Raw genomic sequence first — 15488 nt, forward strand, 5'->3', positions numbered from 1 at the left:
AATTATATCTGAAGAACTGTGATTAATTTTCTAGTGTCTCATTTCTAGATAACTATATCATTTATACTACTTCACACTAAGGGCATTTTTTTTCATGTCTAAGTACAATTCATCTATAAACTACATTTGTGTATAGCAGTTTACAAATAGAGAAGATTTATTTTATTACCAAAAGGAAAGGAGTAGTGAAATTGATATATTTACGCATTTTACAGCCATTGTTTACATATTTTCTAACAGGATCATTAATTGTTTTTACAATCGAAGAGCAGGAAGTAGATAACAAATGATAGATGATGCAAGATACTTATCCTCCACAGAGTGAATTTTGCAACTAACATTGCACTGCTAGAATGGCCCATGTGTCTTTATACATCTTTGTCTCCCTCAGCAGCTTCAGCTGAGTCCTAACATATAATAGCCTCTCAGTAATGTTTGCTAAATAAATAAACAGTAATGGTAATGACACCTCCTTTTATTTTTTTCTTTTAAGGGCCACACTTGCAGCATATGGAAGTTCCCAGGCTAGGGGTCAAATTGGAGCTGCAGCTGCTGGCCTATGCCACAGCCACAGCAATGTGGGAACCAAGACACAGCTGCAACCTATATCACAGCTCAGGGCAACGCTGGATCCTTAACCCACTGAGTGAGGCTAGGGATTGAATCAACATCCTCATGGATACTAGATGGGCTCATAACCTGCGGAGCCACAATGGGAACTCCCACACCTCCTTTTAAATCATATTTATAAAAAAAATCACATTCCCATTCTTTAATAGTTTTCATGTAAGTTTCACAGTAATACGGGAAAATAAAAGCAGGTACTTGCTACTCTATTTCCTAAAACAAAAAAATGCCTCAAGTAAATGAGAATATTCATAAAAATTGGAAATAAATTATAACCACTTGAAAATTGAACTAAGCAAATATTTACTAAGTACAGTATTTGCAAGGTAAGGTGTTCAGCTGGACATAGGGATCCCAAAACTCACAAGACATTACTTTAGTCTACTTGGGAACTGGCCCTTGGATATTACATGGTCCCAAGCACACTTTTGGTGTGATGCCTTAAGGGGATCCTAAACAAAAACAGGTCTAGCTCTTTGACATAACAACTGAATGGCTGTAACAGTCCCCAAGGAATTCTGCAAAGATGGTGGTGGTAGTTAGCACTTTTTTTTCTAATTTCTTTACTTTTATTTGGTTATTTCCTCACATTACTCCAACCAACGAGGGTTATCCTTTGTATTTTGCAACATAATTTTTTCATATTCCTCTCATTCCTAAGAAACAAAAGACAGAGGTGATACATGCCAGGTGAAACTTAGAAGCAGTGGCTCTGCTGTAGTAGATGAACTTGACTGTACTCCAAGAGATCACCATGAATGACCTTTCATAAGTCATAATTTCTGTTTGCTTTGGTATTCATCATCTCATAATTGGAGGTGACAATATTACCAACCTCACAGGGTAGTTATTCTAATTGGACAAGGTTATAATCTATTTCAAATGCCTTGCACTTTTCCTGAAACACAAAAAACACTAAATAAGCATTGGTTATCATCATTATTGTCTTCCCCTTCATCACTATTTATGATAAGTAGTAGCTAAGAATCTAGACTTTAGAATCAGGCCGGAGACCCTGTTCTGGATCTGCCACTTGAGAGCTAAATAACATTGAAAAATGACTTCCTATCTCTTATCCTCAGTTTTTCTGTCTTCAAACTGGAAATAGAAAACAGCCCTTAAGGCATTTAATTGCTAGAATAATAAACTGAGGTGATGCATGCCAATCAAGACTTTAGTGCAATGCCAGGCATGTAGTAACTGTCTAATCCATATAAGTGATGATAATAATGCCATCTCTTTACAAGATGATAAATATCTCCAGAGCAGACTATTCATACCTATTATATGGTTTTTCTGTGAATTCACAGGGCTAGGCATTGAATAAGAGATATGGAATGTGAGACAGGAATTTGTGTCATGGGAACAGACTTTCAGATCAGGGAAACAAGGTAACAAGAGGAGGGGGAGACTTTGATTTAATAAAAGGGTATTGTAAAGGATTATTTATTACAGTTTTTCTAGTCCAAGGGCACCCTGCAGTGTCCTTCACCTGAGAAGTTTTACCAAATTAGCTAGACTTTAGAGATGGAGGAATTTCATTATGATAACTTGTTGAAAAAACACACCAAAGATCAGTATGTTTATAAGGCTATTTTTTAGGTCCAAGAGTACTTGTGCTTGAGTTACCTGGGAATTTGCCCTAGTATCTCATTTGAAATCCCTACATTCTTAATGACAGCCCTGTGAAGTGGCTGAGCATAAGTATACTTTGATCTGCCAAAATAGTGGCGATGAAGACTGACAAAGGGATTAGAAAAGCAGTAAGGAACAATGACTTAAATTTGTGGATTTCCAGACATAGAGAAGGGACTTCTGGTTGCCAAAGGGGTGGAGTGAGGGAGGGGGATGGACTTGGAGTTTGGGGTTAGTAGATGCAAACTGTTACATTCAGAATGGATAAGTAGTGATGTCCTAATGTACAGCACAGAGAACTATATCCAATGTCTTGGGATAGAACATGATGTACGATAACATAAGATAGGGAATTATCTCTATGTCTGACTGGGTCACTTTGCTGTACAGCAGAAATTAGCCAGCATTGTAAATCAACTATACTTTAATAAAAAATAAATTTGTGGATTTCATCATTTCTGCTGGTCTTTAGGCTTTCACTATCCTAATAAAAGGCAACTTAGATAATTTTTAGTTGTCTTGTTTGCTTACATTCTTAGTTTGGAAATATTTCCCTGTAAAAAATGCCTCTGGGCTCTGTCTCAGTGGCAAACTAGCTTCTTTCATGGCCTTCATTACCCACCTTTCTCTTATTCTTCCAAATCTTCTTTTTTTCCTTTTTTGGCCACCCCTGGACCTGTAGCCTATCAATGCCACAGCTATGGGATCCTTAACCCATTGCGCTGGGCCAGGGATCAAACCACACCTCTACAGAGACAAGCCACATCATTCACCCACTGTGCCACAGAGGAAACTCCCTCCAAATCTTCTTTAATATTACTCACTTTATTTACCTTGATAGCTCTGTGAACAACTTCAAGTGGTCATGTCATGCATATCTGATAATGCTTACTTTCCACTTCAACATACAAGAATAAACTCAGAGAACACTAAGAAATGATGAGGAGAGATTTAGGAGAGATTCACTGTTGGAGAGCTGAATTCTCTTATCCTTGTCAATATCTTTCTTTGATTTTGAAGTTCTTTTCCCCTTTGCTGTCACTTATATTTTCTCTTGTCACAAAGGCAAATCTGGAGAAAGATACAATAACTAGGGTGTCTCACTAACACATGTAGCTGATCTTATTGAAGAAATTAAATCACTTGGAAAATGAGTGGAGAGGGACAGCAGCCATTCTACAATTCCCGAAAGCAAATTGCATCTGAGGCATTTGGTTGTGGGGTGGAAATAGGTTACACACATTAAAGTAAAGCACATTTTTTTTCTTTTTACTACTTGACTGCTGAATGCTTTACAGCTTTGTAATTTAGGAAGAGTGATTCAATTCCTTTTGTGCCTTACTTTATCATGCTATATAATTACATCTGCTAAATCCCAGCATCTAATTCTGCTTTTCATGTATACATATCGTATATCATTGTGAGCAACATTTCTTTTAGATGTTAGCACTTAGTGCTTGCATTTTGTACTTTTTAAAATATCAGTACCAATTCCAGTAATCAGTTTTACAAGGCATCTTCTCATTGTGACTTGCCTTACTTCCACAAAAAAAAGAGAGATCATTGTAAATAGTACATTAAGAAGTTTGTATGCAAAGTTTTCCAACCAGCTGTTTACCTTATCGCTCTCTCCCTTATCCCTCCTTCCCTCCCTCTTTCTAAGGGTTAGTATGCTTTATACATAACAAATTTGAAATCGTGGTCCACATCTTGAAATTGGGACATTGCAGCTGGAGTTGAGTGGAGACTACTCTTTAGATGGGGGTGGATGGGGTGGATGGAGCATATACACTTCATTCTATACAGTAGTCATCTTTTCCTATAGGCTCCCTGACACCTTGCCTGATTAATTCTCACACCCTGTGAGAACTGTGAGGCATTTGAAGGGATAATCCCTACCGTAGAGTGAAATGAGAGTTGCTATGCCTTTATTATTGCTTTAATTGAGGAACCTCCATACATGCTAGCTATCCTCCAAGAGAAGGGTTGAAACCCATGTGTCAGGCTTCATGCTTCCATTAACACCCTATGTTCAACCTTGTATGCAATCATTGCTCTCCTGCTCTGTGACCAGGAGAACGAATTACCTAAGACTTCTGAAGACAATATAATGTTAGAGAGTCACAACCCTACTGGTGTTTGGCTCATAGGTACAGATAACCTACTCCCAGGAAGTTAAAGCACAGTTTCAAAAACAAAAACATATAGGTAGAACAATACTCACTGAAAAGTCTGTAACAGCCAGGAAGACTTTAAAATTTCATTAGGAAGACTGTGTTGAAACATGAAAGAGATATTAAGCAATAACAAGGGGAAAATGCAAAATGGCGTACACACTATAACAATAACTAAGTTTCTAGGGTTATATGAAAATTCAGACTGGCCATGTAAAACTCTCACAAGTGTTGTCTTTTTAAAATATATTGCCCAAATTTTATTGATTAGCTTATTTAGCAAAACGACCTTGCACAAATATATTTCATCAAAGGGGAAACATGCCTCACAGAGTTACTTCCACCTTGAAAAGTGTGGCATGAGTAATATTTATTAACTTATTTTTAATTTTTTTGGCCCGTGGCATGTGGAAGTTCCTGGGCCAGAGACTGAACCTGCACCACAGTTGCAACATGAGCCAAAGCTGAGGCAATGCCAGATCCTTAATCTGCTGCATCAGCAGGGAATTTATAAGTATTCTTTGGGGAAACTTTTTTTTTTTTTTTTTTTACTTTTTTTGAGGGGGCTTGCATTTCCACAGTATGTGGAAGTTCCTGGGCCAGAGACAGAACCTGCCATAGCAGGGAATGAAATTGTTGAATCCTTAACCATTATTAGGCCACTATGGAACTCTCCTATAAGTAATAAGTACCTCTTAAAAGAGAAATTTGGACTTTGATAATCTCCATCAATTTAAAACCCCTTTTGCCAGTGTTTCCTCTCCTTTTTCCTCCCAAGAAAATGAAAGTCCCATGTCTAAATTAAATAACACAATAATTATCAAGTCTGTAATTCTTTACCCTGAACTCTTTTCACCTTTACACCTGGATATGCAATTGCTTTTCATCAAAAAAAAAAAAATGCAGGAGAATTTCCACTGTGGCTCAGCAGGCTAAGAACCCAACATAACATCTGTGAGGATGCGGGTTCCATCCCTGGCCTCACTCACCCTCGGTTAAGGATTCAACATTGCCACAAACTGCAGATTCTAGCTTGAATCTGATGTTGCTGTGGCTGTGGCATAGACCTCTACTTGCAGCTCCGATTTGCCCCCTAGCCTGGGAACTTCCAAATACCATGGGTGCAGCTGTAAAAAGAAAAAAAAAATTGCAGGAGATCTAAATGTAAAAATGCTCTGAGAGAATTGGAAACTTTAATGAAGAAAGGAAGCTGAAGCCCTCCGAATCTTTTACCCACCAAATCCAAACAAACATACTGGTAAATGTGGACTCCCTCATCTATTAAGTTTTGGCAGCCTAGAGGATATTGTCTGGATTGGCATTTTTGAACTGTGAATGTACTCCCTTAAGACAAATAAAATGAAAAGAAACTTCATATGATCATCCTAATAGATGAACAAAATACAGTTGACAATATTCAACCTGTTCACAATAAAAATACTTAACAAATTAGGTATGTATAGAAATACGTCAACATAACAAAGGTCTCAAGTGACAAGCACAAAGCTAACACTATACTCAAGGGTGAAAGGGTTCAAAGTTTTTCCTCTAAGATTAGGAACAAGATAAGGATGCCCACTCTCACCCATGCAATTCAACATAGTACTGGAAGTCTTAGCTAGAATAATCGGTAAAAAGAAAAATTGGAAAGCAAAAAGTAAAATTGCCTCAATTTGCAGACAACACGATTTTATATACAGAAAATCCTAAAGACTCTACCAAAAAGCTGTTAGAGAATCAACAAATTCAGTTAAGTTGTAGGAGACAAAATTAACATATGAAAATAAGCAGCAATTCTAGAAAGAACAAATTATTTGAAAAATGAATAACAATCATTTATAATAGCATCAAAAACAATAAAAAAAACTTAGGAATATATTTAACCAAGGAAGTGGCATATCCACAACGTTGATGAAAACAATTGAAAAAGAACAATAAAGACAAAAATAATCAAATGAGACTTAATTAAACTTAAAAGTTTCTGCACAGCAAAGGAAACCCTAAACAAAACAAAAGACAACACACAGAATGGGAGAAAATATTTGCAAGTGAAACAACTGACAAGGGATTAATCTCCAAAATTTATAAACACCTTCTGCAGCTCCATACCAAAAAAACAAACAACCCCATCCAAAAATGGGCAGAAGATCTAAACAGACAATTCTCCAAAGAAGACATACAGATGGCCAAAAAACACATGAAAAGATGTTCAACATCACTCATTATTAGAGAAATGCAAATCAAAACCACTATGAGGTACCACCCTACACCAGCCAGAATGGCCATCATCCAAAAGTCTACAAACAATAAGTGCTGGAGAGGGTGTGGAGAAAAAGGAACCCCATTACCCTGTCGGTGGGATTGTAAATTGGTGCAACCACTGTGGAAAGCAGCATGGAGATTCCTCAGAAAACTAAACATAGAACTACCATTTGATCCAGCAATCCCACTCCTGGGCATCTATCCAGAGAAAACCACGACTTGAAAAGACACATGTACTCCAGTGTTCATTGCAGCACTATATACAATAGCCAAGATGTGGAAACAACCTATATGTCCATTGACAGAGGAGTGGATCAAGAAGATGTGGTACATATACACAATGGAATATTACTCAGCCATCAAAAAGAACAAAATACAAGCATTTTTAGCAACATGGATGCACCTAGAAACTATCATGCTAAGTGAAGTCAGACATACAATGAGACACCAACATCAAATTCTTTCACTGGCATGTGGAATCTGAAAAAAGGACAGATGGAACTTCTTTGCAGAACAGATGCTGACTCACAGACACTGAAAAACTTATGGTCTCCAGAGGACAGTTTGGGGTGTGGGCGGATGCACTGGGAGTTTGGGATGGAAATGCTATAAAATTTGGTTGTGATGATTGATTTACAACTATAAATGTAATAAAATTCATTGAGTAATTTTTAAAAATTGAAAAAGATACAAATAAATGGAAATATATCCATGTTTGTGGATTGGAAAAATTAATGTTGTTAAAATGTCATACTACCAAAAGACATCTACCGATTAATACAATCCCTATCAAGATTTCAATGACTTTTTTTTTTTTACAGAAGTAGAAAAAAAAATCCTAAAATTAATGTGGAACCATAAAAGACTCCAAATAGCCAAAACAATCTGGAGAAAGAAAAACTTGTTGCCCTCATTACAATAAAATTAACCTTGTGTATAAGAAGGACTCATCATGTATCTATGACATGACATTTCTGATTAAAGCCGATTAAGAACAAAAATCCCTCCTCCCTTTGGGAAGGTGGAGCTGGAAGGAAAATCAGGGAATACAGGCCTCCAAACCCCTTCTTCTCAAAGAATATTCTGCACATCCATTTGTAAGCCCCTCATGACTGGCACCAAAGAATTGAAAGGCAGCTGCTCCCCTCTCCACCTCCCTCTTTTTAAGAGGTGTATTTCTTGCTTAAATAAATCCTCACTTCCTCAATTTCCATCTTGTTTCTGAATTCTTTCTGTGACAAGAACATTTTCACAGGAACAACACCAGGAGTTGGTTGGAATTTTTAGCAAAGGGGGTATTCTTTCTACTGGGATTATGAAATTTAGTAGAAATGCTGCTATATGGGAGAAAGGTTAATGAGATGGAAGATTACACAGAAGAAATAGCAGCTCAGAGATGGGAAGAGACCCCCCAAGTTTCATCCAGGCTCAAAACAGACCAACCGTGAGTATTTCAGTTCCCCTTGTGTTAATACAGTTTGAGTTTTTTTTTTGCCCCCCAAAAGGCCTGATTTCTAAAGCATTTCTTATAATTATCAAACTAAAGAGAACTTCAGAAAAAGCCCTTGTGAATCTATTCTTTCTGCTCCCAAAAAATTTTATGTGTATTTTTTATTAAAACATAGTTGATATACAATGTTGTGCCAATTTCTGTCATACAGCAAAGTGACCCAGTTATATGTATATATAGCATTTCTACTAAATTTCATAATCCCAGTAGAAAGAATACCCCCTTTGCTAAAAATTCTAACCAACTCCTGGCATTGCTCCTGTGGAAATGTTCTGATATATATATATATATATATATATACCCAGAAACACACATTTCTTTTTTTATATTATCCTCCAACATGGTCTATCCCAAGAGACTGGATATAGTTGAAAATTTTAATCTAATTACACTTGCCAATAAAGGAGAAAATATTATTCTCAAATAGAAAACAAATTTCAAAGCATCCTCTTTTATGATACTATGTATGGAGTAAACTAAAGACAAATTAAGTAACTTTCAAGTCACTTATAGATATAAAAAATTCCTTAGCATATTCTCCAAAAGTTACAAGTATTTCTTTTATAAATTAGCCAACATTTCTGGGTGGCATTTTACATCTACTCCTTACTAGGAATGGTTTTAATTCACCAAGATCAAATTATACTTATGGAAGCAGGAAGATTATTCATACAAATTTTGGGTAACAAGTGTGAAGCAGCCTCATTTTTAAAATTCTGCATCATCACATACAATATTTATCTGGATAGCAAAAATTGACAGCAGTTGCAGTATGAAAAGGAAAAAAAAGCAAACAAAAATGAAAATAGTTTACAAATTATCTTTGCTAGTCTCTTGATCTTCAGTGAATTTCAGGGAAAAAAGAAGTGCTTTATAATTTGTTTTGATATAGGTACATAGTTAATTAATAAGACATGGGCTAGGTCAGCTGGGATGAAACAAAGTAGAGAAAGTACTGAGAGAATTATTTGAATGATTAATTCCAAAAGAAAGTTGTTATGGAAAAGGAACATTAATTTTGGAGAGTATCATTCTAGGTATGCATATTTATTAAATTATCTGTGTAACTTAGTAATTTCTCTACTACTTTGTCAGAAAGAGCTCATGGTTTGTGAATGTTCCAACAAAGATTGACACAGTATAGGCTTAATAATTGAGGATGTTGATAATTATTATCATTACTGTGAATGATAGGTTGATCAGATGAGGGAAAAAAACCTATATCCGGTCTATCTATCTGTAACACAGCAAATATTATCCATATTATCTATAGATAGGATTTACTATATATAATTTCTAAGATAAATATGCATAATATGTCTTCACATACACATATTATATACATTAAATATTGTGCATAAGTACATGTAATATACACAAACATATTAGATATACATGTATACATATATGTTAAATATACACACATATTATAATTCCCAGGTAAGATTCACATGGGTATGCTTTACAGGCTAATGCAGATGGCAAAGTAAAAGCTAGAGTAGTTGGTAATAGAGGGCATCTTAAGAAAGGATAAAAAGATCTGGGCCAACTAGCATGGAATGTTTGCTGTTTGGGTCTGTGTATTTGAGCCTGTGTCAGCTTCATCTCTCTGTTATGCACAGAGTCTCTGCCCAGAGATCTTTTTCTGCACACAGGGTCCACCATTCAGCACTTACCAAACTCCAAGGAATATGATCATATATCATTCATGCATTTAGTTACCCTTCAAACTCTAGAAAATTAGTATCGTATTACCCGTCTCTTTTTAGAGCCCTTAGGTAGACTCCCTCCTTGAGGCTCATGTATTTGATTCACTGTCAAAGGTCATTTTTCTTATCTACAAAACAGTGAATCCTCATTTAGAGTATATGCAATAAAAGCTACAGATGTTTTGCTTAATCTTTCAGGCACTTTCATTTTTATAGCATCAAGGACACTACACTTTCTTGGTTTTTGTTTGCTTCTTTTTGTTTTCTTTTCCTACATCATTGGTTGTATTTTCTTTCTGTGTCATTTGCTGGTCCTCTGCTCAACTTTTAACTGTGGCATGTTCCAGGGTTCAGTCTTTGAATCTGTAATTGTTATCTTCCTATGTGAACTTATAAGACCTCAAGGCCATAATGTCATCAATAGGCTTGGCATCCAAGTTAATTTCCCTCACCTTGACTGTTCTGTGTCTCTGGGCCCAATTGCCCACTCACACTGCCACTTGATTGACATGTAGATATAAGATAGACCAATATAAAATAGAACTGTTGATTCCTGTGACCTCTACTCCCCCTTTTACTTCTTCTCTAGAATTCCTTATCTTAGAAAATGGCAGCACCTGTGCTCAAGCCAAAACCCAGAGTTGTGATTCTTTTATTTTTACCTCTTCACATCTTTTTAAACCATTATTAAGTTCTACTGATTCAATTTCCAAACTCTATCCCAAATCCTAATCCTTCCCTTCATGCATACTGTTACCATTCTAATTGGAGCCATTATCTCTTGATTAAAAATTTGAATGAAACTACTTCCTAACTGGTCTGTCTTACTCCTGCCCTTGAAACAATGCTCCTGGCTGCCAATCACTTCTTAAAATGTTGGTAAGTTCAAATTATCCCTTTATTTCAAAGTTTCTACTGACGGACTTTTTTTTTTTTTTTTTTTGGCCACACTCATGGCATATGGAAGTTCCTGAACTAGGGATCAAACTTTCACAACAGCAGTGAAAATGCCAGATCCTTAACCCACTAGGCAATCAGGGAATGCCTCCACTGACTTTCTGCCACTTCCAGAATAAGACCATGAGTCATTTCACTTCTAATAAGCAAGTAATCTGGCTCAACCTTCACCCACAATCTCCCGTTTCCATTCTCTATTTCCAGTGGCTGCACCATCTTTCTCTGCCTCAGTTGTAGCACCTACACTCATGTCAGAGTCTTTGAACCTGCTTTTTCCCTCTGGGAATGCTCTCATCTAGTTCTTTCTATTGCTGAGTTTTCATATTTCAGGTATAAACCAACTGTTACTTCCTCAGAGAGGCATTCCCTGTGACTTCACTTAATTAAGAACACAGAGATGCTCTAACACACTACCCGATTTTATCGATTTAATTTAATATTAGTCGAGCCACAAGCAATGACTATTTTTGTATGTTTAGAATGATTACTCATTATTCAGCCTAGCACAATTGAAAATGTTATTTGTTAAGAACAGCGATCATATTTGTCATGTGTCATGTGTTGCTGATGCCAAGAACTGGGCCCAATTCAAAGGAGTTAAAAATCTGTTCTCCAAAATAATGAATGAATAGAGACTGTGAATCAATAGTAACAGGATTTGGCCTCCTTGGAGAAGTCAGGAGGGCTTCCACGAGGAAAGGACATTTGAGAAGAGGTTTGATGAGTTTCCGGCATGATGTAGCTTTCTTTCTGAGAGTAAGTTGTAGGAAACCAGGGAGTTGGGGGGATGAATACTTCTGCCAAGATGATGCCATACGCAAAGACCCAATGGTACAAGGAAGCTTGGTGCACTGGAGGAACAAACGGCTTGTGTGCCTAGAACTAAGCGGGCCAGAGGGCTGATGGTACAGGAGGTGATTTGTTTCCAGATTGCTTCTCAGAGAAAACTTTGGCAGGAAAAACTTTGTGTGGAATTCTAAAACATCCCCAAGGCCCACCCACACTTCCTGTCCCCCTTTGTTCCAGAAGGAGCCACAGAAATCTGTATAACCTACCAATGAAAAATCACTAATTTGGTAAAGTACCAATTTCTAGTGGGGAAGACTTTCTGAGATTTGTTTATGGGGCTACATTCCCCTTGAAGGGTGATGCCTACTTTATAGAGAGTGCCAAGCCCAGCCCGGACCAACTGGGAATCTGGTACTTGAGTGCCCTAGGGGAGCTGAGGTGACAGCTCAGTACTGGGTGTTAGAACACCTGGGCTGTCATTCCCAGGTTGTTATGTAAGATCAGGACCCTCAAGCCTCAGTGTTAAAACACACTGAAACCCATTGGTCTGGTCTGCTTTTGTGCTAATGCCTCATGCATATTCTACCTCGCACAACTCCAACTTACTCAAAAAATATATGTATTTTTTAAAAAGAGCGGACTATAGAGCCTGATATTCTAGAGGAAAAAAGACCTAGACTTGAATCCTGGCTCTGTCAGTTATTATGAGCATGAGTGAACGATCTCAACTTTCTAAGTTACATGCTTAATCCTGAAGTATCGCTTGGTTCACAGTGATGGCATAATTGAAATTAATATTATTTTTGTGGTGGTTATTAATATTAATTTTCTATTTTTTCAACCTACAGTTGAAACACCTTGTCCTACAAATCAATCCTTGTAACAGTCCCATGAGAGCATAAATCTTGAGTATTTGTTTCCAAATTTGTTTACCTTCCCTGTTTCCCATTAACTCAAGTAACAATACTTTGCCTGGGACAGAACAGTCGGTAAATAATATTTTAATTAGATGCAGCAAAAGGAATGGTTTGTCTGCCCCTACCTCAACCCAGTTAAATTTTGTAAGGAATATTTGGTAAATTGAGACTATAGCTATAATTGTATTATAAGGTTTTAGGGTTGAGTTAAAACGGCCTCTGTGCCTCTTTTAATTTGCTAAGTATTTAGAAGTAGGAGTAAATTTTAATAACTGCAAAGCTCATAGACAAAAATTTTACCACTAGCATGTGTCATCAATTTAGCTATAGGATTAAATTGTTTGACTTTATTTTTCTGTTCAGATCCCTGTAAGAAAGACACATTTGGAGGAGAATATTTGCTTGAGAGACTTACAAAAGTTGCCTGTCATACTGTTGAAGGGGAGGATGCTGACTTAAGGGAAATGAAAATTTCACATATCACACCTGAGGTTTAAGAAACTCACCTGATATCAAGTGAGAAGTCTATTTTCAAGAAGCACAGAGAAGCAATTAGGCACTAATGTGGCAATCATGTGCTGAGGCCTGTGCTTCTCAACATTGGCTACACAGAACAATCACCTGGGCAGATTCAAAAGGTACAGACACCTAGACAACCAACCCTTTTGATTTTAAGCAAAATCTCTGGATTGAGAACAGGCAGCAGGATGTTACAAAGCTCTCTGTGTGATTTGTATATACTACTGCCAGGTTTGGAAAAACCCCTGGCTAGGTTGAAAAAAAAAAAAAAGACCGTTATAAAATTTGAGCTGTTTTGGAGAGCTAAGTCAGGTAGTATTGCTGGCTTTTAACTTTGTAATATTAATAGACATATTGCTATGCAGACAACCAACAAATCTTATACAACATCATTAAGAACAACACCTTCATTTGTGTTTTTTCTGTCAATATTTAGAGGCACATATATGTTTAATTCCCAAAACTACCCTCAAGAGTAATCAGAAAATATATCTTTAAGGTAAAAAAATGAGTTCAGAAAGCTCACTTGACTTACCCAAATTCTATTTGGTTGGTTCCTAATATATATTGTGCCATATGTGATACAGAGACTTCTGAGTTCATTAGTTCTGGGATGACAGCAGCAGGACACATAATTCCAGGCAGGAGGAGGCCCCAGGATGACAGGAACATATCATTAAACAAACTGAAAGAATGTTTCCTGGGAAGAGTTTGTTATAGGGTTCTGTGGTAGGGATCTAACCCAGTTTTGAAATCATTCAAACTGGGGTTGACTACTGGTTTAAACTCATTGTCCTCAGCATTTATACTCTCCTCTTCTCTCCATTCCAGACATTTAATATCTATTTTCAACACAAAGTCTTTGTTAAATTTTTTTTTTCCTTTTGTGGTATGAATATCCCCACATGTATGTTTCTGCTACAACCATCACACAAAGTGTTCCTCTTCTCCCAGCCACTGTATGAGCATGCAGCCAAAGGCTGGCCAATCCTGGTAGCTGTTCCTTCTGCTCAGTGATTGGTCTAAAATGTGAGCATGTGTTTCCAGTATAGCCAACACAGGTCTTCTACACGATTACATTTGAGGATATGGGGAAACAATGCATCTCTTTTCCACATGGATTGTGAGCTGTGAAAGGCTTCAACCTCTTGCAGAGAGAGTTGTTGGCAGCAGGAGACACTGAGGTCAGCCCACACAGAGGAGGACTGACAAACAGATCCAAGAGATGGAGAAAGTGGGAGCTGGGACCACATGGTGCTGTGCCTTGCATCCACCTGTGCCTTGGGTTTCCTAATTAAGCCAATAAATTATTCTTACTACAGCAAGAAGTATGGATTGTATTTGTCAATTTGTAATAGAAAATAACCTGGTCATTACATCACATGTTCTAAAGACTTGGGGCATTTGAATATGTTTTTGATTAATCAGTTTCATCTCAGAATGGGGCTGTTATGCATAACTTAAAATATTAAGGACAATTCCCCTCCAATTATAGCCTTTGGCCTTAGCTGCAAAGGACATTCCATTAAGCATCAGAGAGTATGAAGCGTACATTAGTGCAGTGATTCTCAAAGTGCACTCCTGGATCAGCAGCATCAGCATCACAGAGGAACGTGTTACAAATTCAAACTCTCAAGCCCTTTCTAGGACTTACCGAAATGGAAATCCTAGGAGGAGCCCAACAATCTGCTTTAACAAGCCCTCCAGGTGATGCTGATGCACACTAAAAATAGAGAACTGCTGTAGAATCAATCATCTCCCTCTCTTTTTATCAAAGGTAGTTAAATCATATTTTGGGTGATAATTTTATGAACCATTTAGTACATGCCCACAAATCTTGTTTAAACACTTTACCAGAGCTTACCAGCGCATCCCCCCTCCCCCACCCTGCATGCACCTGGCCAGAAGCTGCCTGCCATTCTGGCAGACTGGCCTCACTACCTTTGGGAAACCATCCACCACCGTGGCTTTCCCCAGCCAGCCTGCCTGCACACAGAAAGCACCCCAATCCTGTGGTGCAAGCCACTGCAGCACCATTTGCCCTCAGGAAGAGCTCTGCATCCCAGGAGTGCCAGGGCAAGCCCTGCCAAGACACAGGAAGTATGCCTACACTGCAGTGCACACCTGCCAGTCCCATCTGCCCTCAGAAGTGCTACTTTGCCTCAGAGCCAGCCAGTTAGCATTGTCATCCCTTGGGAAGTGCTGCACTTCCACTGAGAAAATCTCCCAGCACCATCCGCCCTCAGGAAGAAGCTCCGTGGCCCAGGAACACCAGGGCAAGTCCTGCCTGGCCACGAGGAGTGCACCTCCACCATGAAAAAGAAAAACACAAGCAAGATGAAGAAGCTCAGAAACCATTCCCAGTTAAAACAACAGGAGAACTCACCTA

Source organism: Phacochoerus africanus, chromosome 1 (assembly GCF_016906955.1).
Source record: "Phacochoerus africanus isolate WHEZ1 chromosome 1, ROS_Pafr_v1, whole genome shotgun sequence".
Classification (NCBI taxonomy): Eukaryota; Metazoa; Chordata; class Mammalia; order Artiodactyla; family Suidae; genus Phacochoerus; species Phacochoerus africanus.